Consider the following 17,717-nt stretch of genomic DNA (forward strand, 5'->3'; position numbering starts at 1 on the left):
GCCAGGTCAGCTTCCTGTCACCACCGCATATCTGAAGTCACAGCTGGGAGGCTGGGGCTGTGGAGCCTGGGGACGTTGGATTCTCCGTTGCCTGTTGGATAGGAGCTGCTGGCCCTGGCCTGGCCTGTTTGGCTCCTGGCCTGGCCTGTTTGGCTGGGGACACACTGTCTCCACAGGCACAGTGCAGGGGCACCATTCCCGGGGAACACCGGCAGGCCATGCTGGGACTCACACACTCACAGACACACGGACACGGACACGCACACGCTCACACACCAACCCGCCTTCCTCCCAGGGGCTTGTATTTGCAACAGATGAGTGTTGCATTCTCCGAACGCAACCATGACGGTGCCCACCAAGGAGGCTGAGGGCTTCTCCCAGGGCAGGTAAAGTGGGGTTCCCTTTATAGCCACATCCAGTGCTATGTGGGGAGGTGCACCTGTGCTCACGTGACCGGGGGGACCATGCAGCCTTGCCAGGGTCTGGGAAGCTGCTGTTCCTGCTATGGCAAATGGCGAGTCGTCTGGTGACTTGGGGTCATGAAACCACAAATGACCTTGACCCCCCTGGAAGGACACTTGGCAAGAGGCCTTTGCTGCAGCTGCCTCCAGCTAACCCTGGTGACAGCCACAAACCATCAGCCCAGGAAACCCCACAGCTGCACTGGTGCCTGGGCTAGAGAGAGGCCGTCGAGGGAGAGAAGACTTAGGTGCCAGGCTGTGGCTGGCTAAGCCCTGGCAGTGAGCTGGCGGGGGGGGGGGGGGCGCGTGTCGATGCAGTAAGTGTAGCAGCTTGGTTCCTGTTCTGTGGGCAGCTAGGGATGTGAAGTGAGCGAGTGCGGCCAGCGTCAGAGGCTGCCCAGCCAGCCCTGCACATCTTCTAGATGGATCCAGAAAGGTTAGGACAGCACCCTGGGGTTAAGCAGCACTCAAAAGGCAAAGCCCTAGACTCCTGAGCCAGAATCCTGCCCTGGAGCCTCCCCCACACCTCCCTCTGCAAAGCAGGGAGAAGCCCAAGACGGTGACTCAGAGCCCCCTTGGCAATTTTGCTGATAATTTTTTTGTTTTGTTTTGAAGTGAGATGTCCCGCCTCTATTCAAGTCTTCAGGAAATTATAGTGATCTGGGCTTTTTCAGACAAGTTTGAATTACTCACAGTCTGGAGTTCCCAGGCAGGGGGTGCGACCCAGAGAGGCTGCAGGATGCAGAAGCTGGGGCTCAGGGTTCTGGCTCAGACAGCTCCGAGTTCAAGTCTCCGCTGTCATGTGCGTGAGCTGGGAGAGCTCGCTGCTCCAAGCCTTCGTGGGTCAAGGGTTGTGGGGATGGAGTCGAGTGGACCAGATGAAGTCCGGGCGGGGAATGCCTGGCCCATAGGGGGCTGGAGCTGGGTGCAGGGGCACCCCCTGCTTATACAGCAAGGCTGGGTCTTGGAGGCCTGGGCAGAGCCTGCTCAGCTGTACTCAGCGGGAGCTGGATGGCCTGGGTTCAAGTCCAGCCCTGCCACTGACCGGAGACCACAGACCTTGGCTGGCCTTCTTCCAGAAAACAGCAGGTACTGAGCGTTTGGGCACGTCGCACTCGGTGCTTGGCGAGGATCCTTGCTCCCCGTCCCGGTTCTGTGTACTTCTGGCAGCGGGGCCAGAACGCGTGCGTGAGCAGAGCCGAGCGAGGGCCCCCATGCAGGGTGTCCGTCCTGCTCAGTGTGCAGTCCAGTCTCCGCTCCAACTGTGCCTTCGGCCAGGAAAGTCCTGCTCTGTCCCCATCCCGGGAGGCCCTGCCCACGAGGTTGTGCGAGCCACTTTGCTGATCCCTGCCAGCCCAGCGGGATGGACGGGGTGGCTGCTCTGTGCTGGGACGGGGCAGGGGTCACCTCCTCCTTTCTTCCCAGGGGGTTTCTGAGTGGGGCACTTAGGTGTCTCATAGTGGTCACTTTGCTCTCCTGAGCCTCTGTGGCACAGGGCCTTAGAAACCCGCCCAAGCCCGCACAGCCGGGCTGATGGCTGCTCTGTGCTCTGTCCCCACCACTGCCAGCACCCCCCCCCCCCCGCACCCCGGGGGCCAGCATCAGAGCGGAGCCTGCTCAGCAGGGCCCCCTGGAGGTAGCCCCCAGGAAGACGCGGGCTCGCAGCCGTTTGTGAGTGCTGCCCACCCTTCGCTGCAGCAGGGCGATGAAAGTGAGGAAGCGGGAGGTCGCTGTCTGACAAAAACATCTGATTCCAGGAGCACTCGGTGGTTTAGGATGTTTGCCCTGACGCTGCCTTGCAGGGGCGGGGGTGGGGCCGGCCGTGGAGGCCAGGGCGGAGGGCTGGTGGGAGTGGGTCGGGGACAGCCCAGGACACATGTGTCCCTGAGGACCTCAGCTGCCAGGCCCAGCGCTTCAGGGGTCAGAGGTTTGGCTGACCGGAGGCCTCTGCCTTCACCCTCTTCTTCTGTCTTTTCTGCCTTTGTAAAATATTTATTGATTTTATTAGAAAGGGAGAGTTACGTTTGAACAGGGACAGAGAGAGGAATCTTCCTTCTGCTGGTTCACTTCCAAAATGACTGCAGTGACCGGGGCTGGGCCAGGCTTAGGCCAGGAGCCTAGAACTCCATCTGGGTCTCCCGTGGGTGCAGGGGCTCAGGCACTCAGGCCATCTTTCGCTGCTTACCCAGGTGCATTAGTAGGGAGCTGGATGGGAAGTGGAGCAGCCAGGTCTTGAACCAGGGGCTCACAGGGACTGCTGGTGCCACAGACTACAACCTGACCTGCTGCGCCACCTCGCTGGCCCTGGCGGCTTCGGGTAGAGATTGGAAAGCAGCCCCCCCCCCCCCCCCCCGGAGCAGGGCCTTGGCCTGCCCCCACCCCCGCCCCTGACTCTGACACACACCCACCCCCACATCTGGGGTTCAGGGCCTGCACACGCGAAATGGTTAGGGAACAATGCTCGCTTTCTCTAATCAGGGCTAACTACGCGGTTCCCAAGAGCAGGAATGCCCGGGCTGGGGGCAGGACGAGCGTGGGTCTCTGAACCAGCCACCCAGGGGACTTCAAAAAGTTTGTGGAAAGTGGAATGAAAAGGTCGAGTTTATTTTGGTGCCAAGATTTGTGAACTCCAGTGCCCATAAGGAGCTTTAAAAAATGGATAGAAAATGTGTATTGTGAAAAAAAAAATGCATGGATTTCAAAAGGTTTTCTGCACCAGAATAAATATCTCTTGTTTCATTTTTCATGAACTTCTGCGAATGCCTTCGTGCTCCCTGGGGTCTGGGAACGGGTGGGTGGAGAGCAGAGGGGGTGGGGGGCCGGGCAGGGCTCGGCCGTCTGCAGACCCGACAGGGCCCCGTGTGAGCACTTGAGAGTGGGCCTCAGGGTTGCTTCTAAGCCTCATTCCCTGGGGCACCTGGGAGAGGTGCAGTGGCCACCGCTACGTCCACATGGAGCTCAGCGAGGCAGCGCGAGGGGGCTGACCACCCCGCTCCTCCCCCAATGCCTCTCCCTTGTAATCAGGGTGGCCCTGGCTTAATGTTTATGCCCAAATCCCACGCAGCCAGGCTGGGACGCTGAGCTGTAATTTATATCACTTTTCAGAGGGGATTGGACTCCTTCAAATGGGAACCACATTGGGGGAGGGCGAACCGACAGGGTCCGGGCAGCACCTGCTTCTCATTGGGGAGGTTTGGTTCCAGTGCCCAGCTGGTGGCTGGAGGTGGAAAGCGGCCGTGGGTGACTCACAGGCAGGCGTGTGCGCTGGGGCTGGTGGAGCCTTCACGGCGCCCATGTGGCCTCCTATGGAACTGCCCAGAGCTTGGGAGACGTCTGGTGCCCCAGGCGGGTGCAGGGGAGAGACGGTCCAGGGCTCTCCCAGTCGCTGCTTCTTGCAGCCTGAGGGTGATGACACCAACGTGGGCAAAGGGAGCCCAGAGGTGAGTGCGCCATGTGGATGGGTAGGAGCAGCGTTGTACGGCCCGACAGCTGAACCATCCCATTCGTGTTCAGTTCCGTGGTGTTAGGCAGGGAAGCTTAGGGGTCAGTGTGTGGCACTGTGAGTGATGGCCTTGACAGCTGGAGTTGTAGTAACGTCAGTGGGGGGACCGGGCTGACTTCTGCCCCTTGGTCCCCTGGGATGCTCTCTCCCTCCTCCCTGCCTGGGGCCCGCCCCCTCCCAGTTGTCCCCCGAACCCAGTCTGCCTTAGGCCTAGGATTGTGCTGCGGCTGGAATAACAGCTCAGGGGTTGGAGAGCTTCACCCCAAAAACCATCTGCTAATGGAATCGGGCCTTTGGGAAGAAGTGAGGATTAGACGAGGGCGTGAGGTGAGGCTGCCATGGTGGCGCTGGCAGAGACCCGAGCTGGCGGCTGGCTCTGCCTCTGCCTGTGCCTGCGGTGCCCTGTGCCCTGTCGCGGCCCAGCAAGAAGGCCCTGGCCAGTGGGAAAGCAGACGCCCACGCCACGCTCTTGGGCTTCCCGCCTGCAGAGCCATGAACCAAAGAAACCGGCACTCTTTACAACCGCCCGATCCCAGCATGCTGTTGCGACAGCAGAAACCGACTCCACCAGGACCATTCAGGCCACTGGCGAGGCAGCTTCCCTCGAGGGCCCTGGATCCCCCTCTTCTCAGCATTCCCAGGGCTGGGACCTGCAGTGGGCATCCCTGGGGGCCACGTGCCTTGCTCAGAGAGGCGGCACATGTTGTCGCTCCATCAAGTCCCAACTTGGCCTCCCTCGCGTGGGTTCCTGCGGGAGCTGCCAGGGCCCACAGCTGAGCAAAGGGACAGAGGCCGTCTCGGGATGGCTGTCGGGGGCCCTGGCAACGTCATCTCGGCCCGGGGACACCCAGGAGGGCCTTGTCTGTGGGCAAAGGGCACCTCTTGAGAACATGAGTGTTTTTGGAAACAAAATCTCTGATCTTCAAAGGTCTGTTTGCTCTTTTTATTTTCTTTGAGGACGGCTCTTGAGAGAAGCAGGTGGGGTTGCCTTCTAGCGGTGCACGGCATCCCTCCTGGCTGGGGGTGAAGAGACCGTAGGAGAAGGTAGGTAGCGGGGGGCAGGGGTTCCTGGGTGGGAGGAACTGGCTTCCTCCACGTCTTATTTTTCTGGGGCACATGCGTGTTCCCGAGACCTTTCAGGTGAGAAACTTTCCATTGTTGCTTATCTTGTGGCAAGCCGCTCCCGCCTTGCGGTGACCACAGGTGCACGCAGATCTGAGGCCCCAGCTCCTCCACGCTCTGGATGCCAGGCAGGCCGGAGACGCAAACCCCAGCTTGAAACGGCGCCCGCGACCGCAGGCCCCGGTGTGCGCCCTCTGAAACTGTAGCTCAAGGCGCATTACTGGCACTTTCCATTGCCTGGCTGGCTCTGTGTTCAAAAGCGGGCAGGCTTTGTTCAGCAGCAGGCCCCAGAGATCATATTCCCACCGCACGCCGCCCTCAGAAACGTGCGATCCGGCCTGCGGTCGCTTTGTCCTAGCTCCCCTTTTAACAGTCAGACCTTCAAGTTTGCTGGTGAAACTGCTTTTTTTCCTTTCTGGGTGCTTTGATGAGCGTTATCTAAGCTCAGATAACGCTCCCTGATAAGGGGCTGTCTGCAAAACGACTCACTGTACCTCCGCTCCCCATTAGGATGCGCGTCACAAGGGAAAATCAGGCACCGCGTTTCTGAGAAGCGAGGAGGAATGTGCTGAGTCTGTGAGATTGTCCCCAGGGAGGCTCTGCGCATACACGGGGCCCCGGGCACGGCCACGAGGCCGCCTGTGCCCTCGGTGTGTGTGTGCTTTCTCGTGTGCACTACTTTTCCCTAACTGCAAAGGACTCGGGCTGACGTTACGTGGCCCCGGGCTGACGTTACGTGGCCCCGAGTCGCCAGGGGCTTGGGACCGGCGGGAGTAGCCCAGGTTGTGGGTTCATCAGCTGTGGTGGGGTTAAGCTCTTGATTGTTGGTGTGTGCAGTGTAGCAAGGGCTGTCCACGCTAGGGGTCATCACGCCACAGTAGCAGTACCCCTGTGTTTCTTGCTGAGAGCAGCGATTTTGCTATTATCCCACCTCCCACCAGTGGGGAAGGCTGCAGCCATGCCAACCCCATTAGGCGCTCTGTGCCCCTTCTGCAGGTAAGAAAACCTCGAGAAGCCACTGCAGGCCAAGAGCGGGCTCTGGGGTCGGCCTTCCACTGCAGCTGCCTGGCCCGGGCGTGTCCAGGGACCTCCATGCTTGGCACTGCAATCAGTGACTTCCTGAATATCTCATGGGAGACCATTGGGACTCATTTCACTTTCCACCTGGGCTCATTCTCGGGGAGCCCAGAGATCCTGGGCCTGCCAGCCACAAGGACGAGAGCTGCCGTGGACCACACAGGCTGAGGCTCTGAGTCGTGGCTTGCAGGCCCTGGGACTTGAGGTGAGTCGCCTCGCCGCTCTGAGCCTCACTTTCTGTATCAGGAAAACGCGGCTGGCAGTGGGAGCTCCTAGGGAGCCTCCCAGGCGTGGCAGTCCCCGGCTCTGTGATTCTATGAATTGCTCTGGATTTGCATAAGTGCAATGTCTGACAGGCTTCGAAGCACTTTCACAAGCCTTGGAGTAGCTCATTTGATCTGCACCACAGCCCTGCGGGGCAGGCAGGTGCGCCACGTTTTCATATCCCTGTTGGAGAGATGGAGCAGTCAGGGTGCAGAGAGGTTACATGGGTGGCCGGAGGTACCACGGCAAGCTGGTGTCTGGCCAGGACCTGAGCTGGCACATGGGTGCCTCTGGGCCCCCGTCTCACAGGCAGCCTCACCAGTGAGGGATCTATCTTGGCCTGCAGGGTCGGGTACCGTCATGGCTACGGCACTCGCTGGCACCGGTCTCAGGCTGGCTTCAGGGGCTCTGTTGGTGCTGCTGGCCACGTGCAGCTACAGGTGCTGGGCCCTCCGACCAACACATGGCGCCTTGTGGCCTTTCGTGGGCCGCTGCAGGACACAGCTACAGAGGTCTCTCTGATGCAAAGGCTATGGAGTCAGTGCTCCCATAGGCTCGCCCCATTTCAGCCCCCTCCTCTGCAGCCGCACCCCTGCCCTGGGTCACACAGGTTTGCTTTCCCAGAATCCTCTTGTTGTTCCTCCTCCCTGCCAGGTCAATTCCTAGCTATCTTTTAAAGCCCAGGGAGCCCATGTTTGAGCTTTCCAGTGCTACGTCTCTTGCTGAGTAATTTGTCCCCCCTTTTCCAGATGGAGAAACCGAGGCTCCGAGGGTTAAGCCCCATGTCCGAGGTTGCACAGTGGGCAGAGGCAGGAACCAGGGTTTGAATGTTATGACTTGGAAAGCCCAGGACCTTAGGTTCTATATGGTACCTACCTCTGTCCTTTGCAAAGCCGTGGCCTCTGCTCAGCGTATGTCCCGTGCATCTCTCTGGTCTCCCTCTCTGGGCTCTGAGTCCTGCAGGTCAGAAATTGCAAGCTGTCCAGTCTGTGTGCTCCACACAGGACACAGTTGTTCTCGGTAAGCCCTACCTAGGACCTGACACCTAGTGCGTAGGGCTGCAGTGGGGCTTGGGGGCCTAGGGCTGCATGTTCCAGAGCTCTCTGGCCTGGCCCCTGGAGCCCAGAAGAGCAGTAATCCCCATACTGACTACCACCTTGGTCCTGACTCTTCAAACACACAGAATGAGGTGATGTTTAAAACTATGGCCTCCAGGGCTGGTGCTGTAGCGTGGAAGGTTAATCCTCCACCTGCAACCCTGGTATCCCATATGGGAGCTGGTTCAAGTCCCAGCTGCTCCTCTTCTGACCCTGCTCTCTGCGTGGCCCGGGAAAGCAGCAGAGGATGGCCCAAATCCTTGGACTCCTGCACCTGCATGGGAGACCTGGAAGGAGCTCCTGGCTCCTGACTTTGAATTGGCCCAGCTCTAGCTGTTGTGGCCATTTGGGGAGTGAACCAGCAGATGAAAGACCTTTCTCTCTGTCTTTCCTTCTCAGTGTCTATATCTCTATCAAATAAACGAATAAAATCTTAAAACTATGCACTCCAGGCTGGTGCTGTGGCTTAGTGGGCTAAGCTTTCGCCTGCAGTGCCAGCATCCTCTATGGGTGTGGGTTTGTGTCCCAGCTGCTCCACTTCTGATCCAGCTCTCTGCTTGTGGCCTGGGAAAGCAGTGGAAAATGGTCCAAGTCCTTGGGCCCCTGCACCCACGTGGGAGACCTGGAGAAAGCTCCTGGCCTCAGATTGGCCCAGCTCCAGCTTTTGTGCCCATTTGAGGAGTGAGCCAGCAGATGGAAGACCTTTCTCTCTGTCTCTCCCTGCCTCTCGTCTGTAACTCTGTCTCTAAAATAAATAAGTAAAATCTAAAATCTTTAAAACAAAACTAAAAGTATCGGCTCAGGGCTGGCCCCTCTGTCCTGCCAGTGCCTTTGTGATTTCATGACTCAGACCCCAGCCTTGCAGGGCTCACCGATGTGATGTCCCAACAGGAAAGGAAGGTCGGTCCTTTCCAGTCAGCTGCAGCAAGCCGTCAGTTCTAAGATGCGTCTCAGTTTCAGATGTAAAAATTTGTACAGAGGTTTCACAGAAGGCAGCACACTGATTGATTGCTGATAGATAGGTGCATGCAAGGATGCTCGTTGTCATTAGTCATCAGGGAAATGCAAATGTGAACCACAATAAACAGCACTACCACAGCCATTAGGGCGCCTGCAGCAAGCCCTCTGTAGGTGCCGCCGCCTGTGCTGGCAAGGGTGAGCCACGCGCTGCTGGTGGGAATGCACGTCCACCTTGAGTGATCGTGAGGCAGTTTCTTGAAAAGTTAAACATTTGCCTGGTTGTTTCTTTCTTTTTTTTTTTTTTTTTTTTTTTAATTTGCTTATTTACTTAAAAGGCAGAGAGAAAAACAGAGAGAAAGCTTTGATCCTCTGGTTCACTCCCCAAATAGCCTCAACAGCTAGGGCTGGGCCAAGCAGGAGCCAGGAGCTTCATCCAGGTCTCCCACATGGGTGGCAGAGGTGCAAGGACTTGGACCATCTTCGGTTGCTTTCCCAGATGCATTAGCAGGGAGCTGGATCAGAAGTGCAGCAGCTGGGATTCAAGCCAGCAACCAGATGGGATGATGGCATCACAGGTGGTGCCTTACCCCACTGTGCCCTAATGCTGGCCCTAAACACCTACCTGTTAGGTGAGTTGACATTGTACTCCTAGAAAGATAGCCAAGAGGAATGAAAACTTGTAAAAACAAACACTTGCACAGAAATGTTCGGAGCAACTTTGTAATAACATCAAACTGGACGCAACCCTCACGTCCAGCCATCACTGATGGCTGAGCTGTGGTTCCTCAGTGGCGTGGGGATCAGCCCCAACAGCGAAGCACCCGTGGACACACAGCAGCTATGTTGAGTTCAAAACAGTTACGTGCTGTATGCTTGGACGTATAGAAAATTCTAGAAAATGTGAAGGCATCTGTGTTGGCAGGAAGCAGATCAGTGGTTGTGTTGAGGACTGGGGTGCAGGAAGAAGAGTTACTAACAGGTGCCAGGACACTGGGCGGGCGGGGGAGGGTTTGCTATGTTGGGTGTAGCGTGGTTGCACGGGTGATAACAGTCAGAACTGGTCAGTTGCACACTTACAGTCTGTATGGCTGGACCAGACTTTAAGCTTCAGCTAAGCCAGGAAATATGGATCCACGCCTGTTTTAGAATAAAGCTGTTCTTTGTCTGTCACCCAGCAAGCAGGCTACTTCCAAAAGCTTAATGAAAGTAAGTTTGGGGGCACAAAAAGAATTTTGAAGTCTGTGCTTAGTTTTTTTTTAAAAAATAGCATGTATTTTCCATGAACGTTTGGAAGATTTCTCGTATGCGTGTATTTAAATTTTTTTATACCAAAACAAACTTATCTGTTCATCATGTTTCCATGAACTTGGGAGCGCTGTAAATGTCACCTATTAGTGCCGCACGCTTAACCCGTGTGTGGCCCTCACCTCCAAGGAGGGCTCACGGTGGCTGTTGCTCTGAGGGGCCCCTCTGCAGACCGCGTCCGGGGCTGGCAGACTCCCGTCCCTGTCGCCGGAGCCCCAGGGACCAGTGCAGTGCAGACCAGCCTCCTGCACGCGGAGTGGGGCCCAGAGCCCAGGCTCCCAGGGCCTGGCCAGGGTCAGTTCTGCTGGAGCAACGGCCTCTGGGGCTGCCTCCTTATCCAGGGCAGCTGACCACGGCGGCAACAAGAGAGAACCGTGGCTCTGTGGCTTTGAGGTCGTCCACCCCGTGGCAGAGGCTGGGCCCCAGGTCTCTGCAAGCGAGTGACTCAAAAGCACGCTGGGGGTGGGGGTGGGGGTGGGGGGAGAAGCCCCCACCACAGGGCGGGCCGGCATTACTCACAACTTCCAGTACCTGGCAGGGTTCAAACAGGAAGCCGAATTTTTCCTCTCTTGTCAACAACAGCCTGTATGCTCGCTCTCTCTCTCTCTCTCTCCGGTCTGCCTTCAGGGAGTTCGTTGAGGAGTGGGTCTCTGGGAGCAAAACCCTGGGGTGTCGCTGGCCCTTGGGGCTCCACCAGCAAACCGGCTCCCCTGGGGAGGCTGGGGCAGTGTGGGGGGACGGTTGGTGGCTTTGCACTACTGGTCTTGAGGGGCTCTAGTTCCTCCCTGTGGCTCGAACAAAGGGGGACAGTGGTCATGCACATAGTAGGCCTTCCGTGTTTGTGTCTGTTCAACGGATCCAAAGCAGAAGGTGACATGGCCCCAAACAAATGCAGCTCCTCCCAGGGTGCTGGGCGGTTCACGTCACCTCCACTGGCTCTGCCCTCCGCAGCGCCCATTGGAGCTGCAGCACCTTGCCCAGGGCCCACGTCCCAGACAGGTCTTCTTTGCTTCCACCCATGTCCATCCCCCACGTGGCCGGTCTGCAGCCCCTACTGTGGCTCTCCAGGCCTGGCCAACCCATCTCTCAGGACTCAGCCCTGCTTCAGGTGGGGCAGTGGAGTTGCACCTGCTGCAACATGCGAGGACGTGAGGTGCAGGGAGGCCCGGGGGGCTCAGGACACCCCCCATAAGAGGTTACGGCCCCCCAGCGCTCTGAAGGGTGCAGTGGAGTTATCTGGGGGAGAAGGGATGGGGGCAGGGGTGCAAGCTGAGAAGCGTGTGGACAGTGTGAGAACAGCACGTGGCCGTAGGAGGTAATAGTGTGAATTGTGTCTGGATGGGTGTGCATGGGCCCCGAGGGCTGTTGACAGCACGTAGCAAGGTTGTGGGCGAGATGAGGTGGGGGGCGAGGACTCAGGTCTGGGGGTACCCCCGGCACCCACACTCTGCATCTGCTCTGTGTGGGCTCCCATGGAGAGCAGCACACGTGGGAACATCAATGCCTCGTTTCCCCGTCCTGTCGCCGCACGCCCCGAGCACAGCAGGGTGAGTCCGCCTCCTTCCCAGGTCGCTCTTCGCAGCTCTGAGTGTTCTTAAGAAGGGGATGCCAATGGCGCCCCCACTGCTGAGTACCCAGGGCGAGGCGGGCAGGACCAGGCCGAGAGAGGCTGCCGCAGGCACTTTCCCGCTCAGCCTGACCGGACCTGGCCAGCAGTGCCTCAGGCTGGGAGGCACACAGACCCCCTGCCTCTCAGTGCCCCGAGCAGCCCCCGTCCTCTCCTCGGGGTGGACCTGGTGTTTGTGAGTGGGGTCGGAAGCCTGGCCTGGCCCCGGGCTGCACGGCTCCTGCGTACCTGCGAGCTGCTGCTGCGTACAATGCCTTTTTCAAATCAGAGTTGAAGTCTAGGTCGTTATTCCTTCTTCAGTGTTGGCTTTTGATGGCTTGAGTAATAGACACACAGAAAGAGAATTAGCATGGCAGCTGAAGCCAGAGCGCCCCTCTGCGCCCCTCCGCGGTGCTCATTGGCCGGACGGGCCTTCTTCCAGCCTGTTTTCAATGCTTGCCGCTTAGTTGGATGTGGATACAGACACGCAGGTTGGTTTGGGGTGCGCTGACTTAGACCGTTTGACATAAATCTGAGTTAAATGAATGACTCAGCAGTCTATTTTTCACCGACTGCATTCCTAGAAGATCTGGGCACAGCGCAGTCTGCTCTGCGCATGCGGATTCTGTAGTTTATTCTCCCAGTCTCGCACAGCCCAGAGTCTGCGCGGCTTCCAGACCGTCTCCATCAGAAGCAGGGCTGCAGCGGATCTCTCCGCCGAGCTCACGAGCTCACGTCACGGTGGCTGTTTTGTTTGGTGATGAGGTCTCCGTCCGGGGGGGTAGCCAAGGGTGAGGCAGCAACCTTCCTCATCCCTGGAGTTCTGAGGCTCAAACCGTGTCCTGTAGGAGAGTCGCCAGGAGAATGTTTTATTTGTGTATATACTTTTTATTTATTTGAAGGACAGGTCAGGGAGACAGAGAGCTTTTATCTCATGGTTCGCTCCTCAGATGGCTGCAATGGCCTGGGCTGGGTCAGGCTGAAGCCGGGAGCTTCATCTGGGTCTTCCACCTGGGTGCAGGGATCCAAGCACTTGGGCATCTTCAGCTGCTTTCCCAGGCACATTAACAGGGAGCTGGATGGGAAGTGGCGCAGACAGGACTCGAACCGGTTCCTATATGAGATGCCAGCATTGCAGATGTTAGCTTAACCCACTAGGCCACAACACTGCCCCCGCCCCCCCGAGCGTTTTAAGCAACATGTGGCTGGGTCAGAACCCTGGAATTTCTGATTTGGGAGGGCCAGCACAAGGCCTGAGAACCTGCATTTGTAGCAAGCTCCCGGTTGGTGCTGGGGGTTCAGAGGACCTGGGGAACTGCTGCCTCCAGGAGCTGGCTGCTCAGGTTCCCTGGAACCTGCCCTGGGAGACAGCCAGTGTTTGGATGGAATTCCTCCTGGGCCCTCCCCCCATGGAAAGGCCGGCACTGTAGCCAGCATGCTTCGTCTGAGATTGCGTGGGTGCCTGAGTGCCAGGCTGGGACTGGCTGCCTGCCCCGGGTGTCACTGTACCCCACTCTTGTCTCTGGAGCCTAACGAGGGGCCGGGAGGTGGATGCTGTGCTGTTTATACAGCGTGATTGGCAAGTGCTCTGGGGTTTGCATAAAACAAACACCAGAAGACCACATCCCCAGAGAGGGTCTCCCAAAGGGCTTGAGGTTTCAGGACCCTGCTTTGTTCCTTGCTGGGCAGCAGGAGGTCACCCTGGGGACGGGAAGGGACAGCAGCACTGGGGTGGGGGTGGGGCAGCCACCAGGGAGGCCTGGATTCTTGGAGCTGAAAGCAACGTGCTGTCTGCTGTCCGTGCTGTCCGTCCAGGGCTTTCTGGGGGACTCTGCGGGGGGACACTTCTGTACCTGAGGATGTGCTGTGTGTCTGCCCAGAGCAGGACCGCAGCTCGCCGGGCTCCTTGCCAGGGGCCCAGTGCTTTCTCCGCCAGCAGCAGCTTTGGGCATCACAGGGGTCCCCAGGAGGGACCTGCCGCTTGGCTCCTTTGTTCAGGGCAGTTTGGAAGGAGGTGGGAGGAAAGGGTGGCGGGGCTGCTCCCCTTCTGGAGGCGGAGTTTGGATCCAGCCTTCTCCCTGGGAGTTGTGATGTCTCCTTGTGCCCTGGGCCTCGCTGTCTGGCTGGGTTGCCTCTGCACATTAGTGACCACCTGGGAAGGCATCTATAACATGGGCTCTGGCTACCCAGTCCCTGGGGGTGCGCTGGGCCTAAGGGGTCCCCAGCAGCAACTCAGAAAGACCTCAGAGGCCTGGGGAAAAGGCCACCCTGGACAGGCCCCATGGGGAGGGGAGATGGGGGTGGGAACTGGCTTCCCCTCCCAGCAGGGAGGGGGAGGGGTGAATGTGTGAGTCTTTGGGGTTCAGGGTCTGCCCAGCCCCCTCACCGCCGGGCTTCCGGCTCCAGCTCTCGCAGTAATAGTGGAACCGGGAGGAGCGTGAGGGGATTTTAATCCTTTCCGACTCAAAACTTAACTTTCATTTCTTTCAAGACGGTGGCTCACTTCTAACCCCAAAAAGCGAAAGCTGAGCCTCAGGGGAATTCTGCGTGGTGAAAAAGCTCAAGGCATGGTTTTTGGTTGGGTGGGACCGGTCTCCAACCCCGTATCATCCCATCTCCACCAAACGTGCCCCAGGCTGGGGGTGCTGAAGGTCTGCCGTGGAGGGGTAGGGAACGCCCTCCCAGGTTGGGTGGGTGGGGTGACCCTCCAGCCACCCCCTACAGACCCCCTAAGGCACTTCCCTTTGTGGGCCTTGGAGCTGGAGCCTGGCAGCTTCCTCCACGACCTCAAACGGAGGGGAGCCTTTGAAGTTGAGTGTTTGCTGCGTTCCCACTGCCCGGCTCCGCCCCCTGCTGCTAGGGCCTTGCAACCAGTGCTTTGCATGGGAATGGGCCGGCTGGGGTTCGCCCCCCAACACTCTTTGCAAATTCATTCCCCAGGAAGAGCAGGCCTACCCCCCTCATGGGGAATGCACGTCCTGGGTCCCAGTGAAGTGTGCAGGGTTGGCCCCTAAAACCTCCTTACTCCTGGGGGCGGCGCTGGCTGGTCAGGATCCATTCCCAGTGAAAATCCTAGGGGCCCCTTCGGCGATGGCTTTGTCTAAAAGTGTTTAAACACAGGGCAGGCCTCTGAGGCTGAGCGGGTGCCAGGACCCGTCTCGGGGCTGTGGACGTGCAGAGCCAGGCCTCGCCTGCCGTGGAGGTGCACTGTGTATTCCTAACGACCGGCTTAGCCGCCAGCCAGTGTGGAGGACATCCAGGACTTGTCCCCACTCTTGGCGTTAAGGTCCCCAGCACCTGCAGGCCGGGAAGCACACCTGTGCGGCAGGAGCACCGGCGCCGTCGGCAGGGGTGCCCTCTGGGGCGGACAGGGTGACTCTGCCCCCTGGGGCTTTTCTGAGGCTGTGCGCACTTGGTACTGAAAGCCAGTTTGATTTCAGCAGAACTTCAGGTGTAAGGACATGAAGGAAATCACCGTGTTTCTCAGCGTCGCAGCAGTGCCCTGGGAGATCACGGAGCTGTTCTACAAAACAGGCTCCAGCCTGGGAGGTGGGGGGTGGTGGTTATTAACATGCCCATTTCGAAGAGGGGAAGGGCTGCTGTGGTTTGCTGATTGGTGCCGGGAGACCCTGCGCAAACGGGGAATGTTTGTGTGCAGAGTGCAGCCTCCCTCCGGCTGCTCTCTCTCTGCTAGCCCCTGTCCCCTGCGGCACAGCCAGGGCATCCTTGGTTTCCCTGTTCCCCATCAGCACACAAGCCAGCCCACGCAACCCCAGCCCTCAAAGCGGTGGATGCCCCAAGGCCATAGTGTGCCCTCCCCTCCCCTCCCCTCCCCTCCCCTCCCCTCCCCTCCTCTCCTCTCCACCAGTGAGGTCCTGTCCCCAGCCCACCCCTCTCGTCCCTGGCCAAAGACAGACCCCAGTTCTTAGTGGGAGGCCTGTTCTCTCGAGGCAGGGACAGTCGGGGGGCCTATGCCTTGGGCCCTGGGGTGCGAGAACACTCAAATTTCCCCTCCTCTGGTCTGAGTCGCTGCTGGCCTCTGAAGTCTTTGTTTCTAAGGAGGCCGCTCGTTACTGTAAGTCAGCCCTGCTCTGATCGCCAACGTTCAACGTTGTTTTCTCCTGAAACTACTGTAAAACCCGCGGGGCAAGTGTGTGGGTGGGAGTTTTGCTGGGGCTCCCGAGGGGCTGCTGCTAAGTAAAACTTGCTTTCACTCACACACACACAGACACACATTCATCTACACGTGTGCACACACAAGTACACAACATGCATTCAAGACTCACACATTCATACACACTCATGTGTGCACACAGACACATGGACACAGATAGACATACACGCAGGTATTCACACACAAATACACACATGGACACATACATATACACACAGTGTTCATTCACAAACTCACACATCCACATAGCACTCATACACAGATACACACTCATGTGTGCACACACAGACACATATACACACAGCGCACATTCACAAACATACCTCCACACACACAGCACTCATACATAGATACACACTCATGTGTGCACACACATGGACACACACATATACACACAGCACACATTCACAAATTCACACATCCACACATGCACAGATACATACTCATGTGTGCACATACATGGACACACATACACATAGCACACATTCACAAACTCACACATACACACACAGCACTCGTACACAAATACACACTCATGTATGCAAACACATATACACACAGTACAAATTCACAAACACACATGCATCGATACACATACGTTCACACACTCATGCACGCAGATACACGATACTGACAGACACAGATTCACACAGTACACATTCACAGACTCACAGAAGCACTCATACTGCACACAGCCATACACTCACACTCCCATGTACACACGCACACCACTCAGACACACGTAAATACTCAGACTCAAACATACGTACATACAGACGTCAATACTCACGTACACACACACGGACATACAGATGTCGATACTCACACACACACGGACACACAGATACTCATGTGCACACACACGGACACACAGATACTCATGTACACACACAGACACTCATGTGCACACACACAAGCTCACACTCTCACAGAGACACAGCACTCTCACAAACTCACCTATGCACTCACAGCGCTTTAAGATTTGTTTATTTATTTGAAAGGCAGAGTTATACAGAGGCAGAGAGAGACAGAGACAGAGAGACAGACAGACAGAGAGAGAGAGAGAGAGAGAGGTCTTCCATTTGCTGGTTCACTCCCCAAATGGCTACAACAACTGGGAGCTGGGCTCATTAGAAGCCAGGGGCCAGGAGCTTCTTCCAGGTCTCCCATGAGGGTACCAGGGCCCAAGCACTTAGGCCACCTTCCACTGCTTTCCCAGGCCATAGCAGAGAGCTGGATGGGAAGAGGAGCAGCCGGGACTCAAACTGGTGCCCATATGGGATGCTGGCACTGCAGGTGATGATTTTACCTGCTCTGCCACAGTGCCGGTCCTCAGCAGTGAGACTTTTCAAAAATGGAAAATCCGTGGGAAAAGGAGCCCTAGACACACCCAGGAGAGACTGTGCAGGTCCAGTGCCTTTGATATCTTTAGCAGAAGCCAGCGGAAAGAACCGGAAAGAAGCAGTGCTCAGTGCTGACAGCTGATAATTATTTTGTTGAGACTTGGTTATTTATGTGAAAGAGTTACAGAGAGAGAACAGGAGAGACAGAGACACACAGAGAAGTCCTCCATGCACTGGTTCACTCCCCAAATGGCTGCAACAGCTGGAGCTGGACCAGGCTGGAGGCAGGAGCTTTTTTTTTTTTTTTTTTTTTTTGACAGGCAGAGTGGACAGTGAGAGAGAGAGAGAGAGAGAGAGAGAAAGGTCTTCCTTTTGCCGTTGGTTCACCCTCCAATGGCCACCGCGGCCGGTGCACCGTGCTGATTCAAAGCCAGGGTCCAGGTGCTTCTCCTGGTCTCCCATGGGGTGCAGGGCCCAAGCACTTGGGCCATCCTCCACTGCCCTCCTGGGCCATAGCAGAGAGCTGGCCTGGAAGAGGGGCAACCAGGACAGAATCGGCACCCCGACTGGGACTAGAACCCGCTGTGCCAGCGCCACAGGCGGAGGATTAGCCTATTGAGCCGCGGTGCCAGCCACCAGGAGCTTTAATCTGGTCTCCCATGTGGGTGGCAGGAACCCAAGCACTTCATCTGTCTTCTGATGCTTTTTCCAGGCCATTATCAGAGAGCTGGATTGGAAGTGGAGCAGCCGGGACAGGAACTGACGCCCATATGAGATGCCAGCATTACAGCAGTGGCTTTACCCGA

This window comes from Lepus europaeus, chromosome 4, assembly GCF_033115175.1.
Source record: "Lepus europaeus isolate LE1 chromosome 4, mLepTim1.pri, whole genome shotgun sequence".
In the NCBI taxonomy this organism is placed as follows: domain Eukaryota; kingdom Metazoa; phylum Chordata; class Mammalia; order Lagomorpha; family Leporidae; genus Lepus; species Lepus europaeus.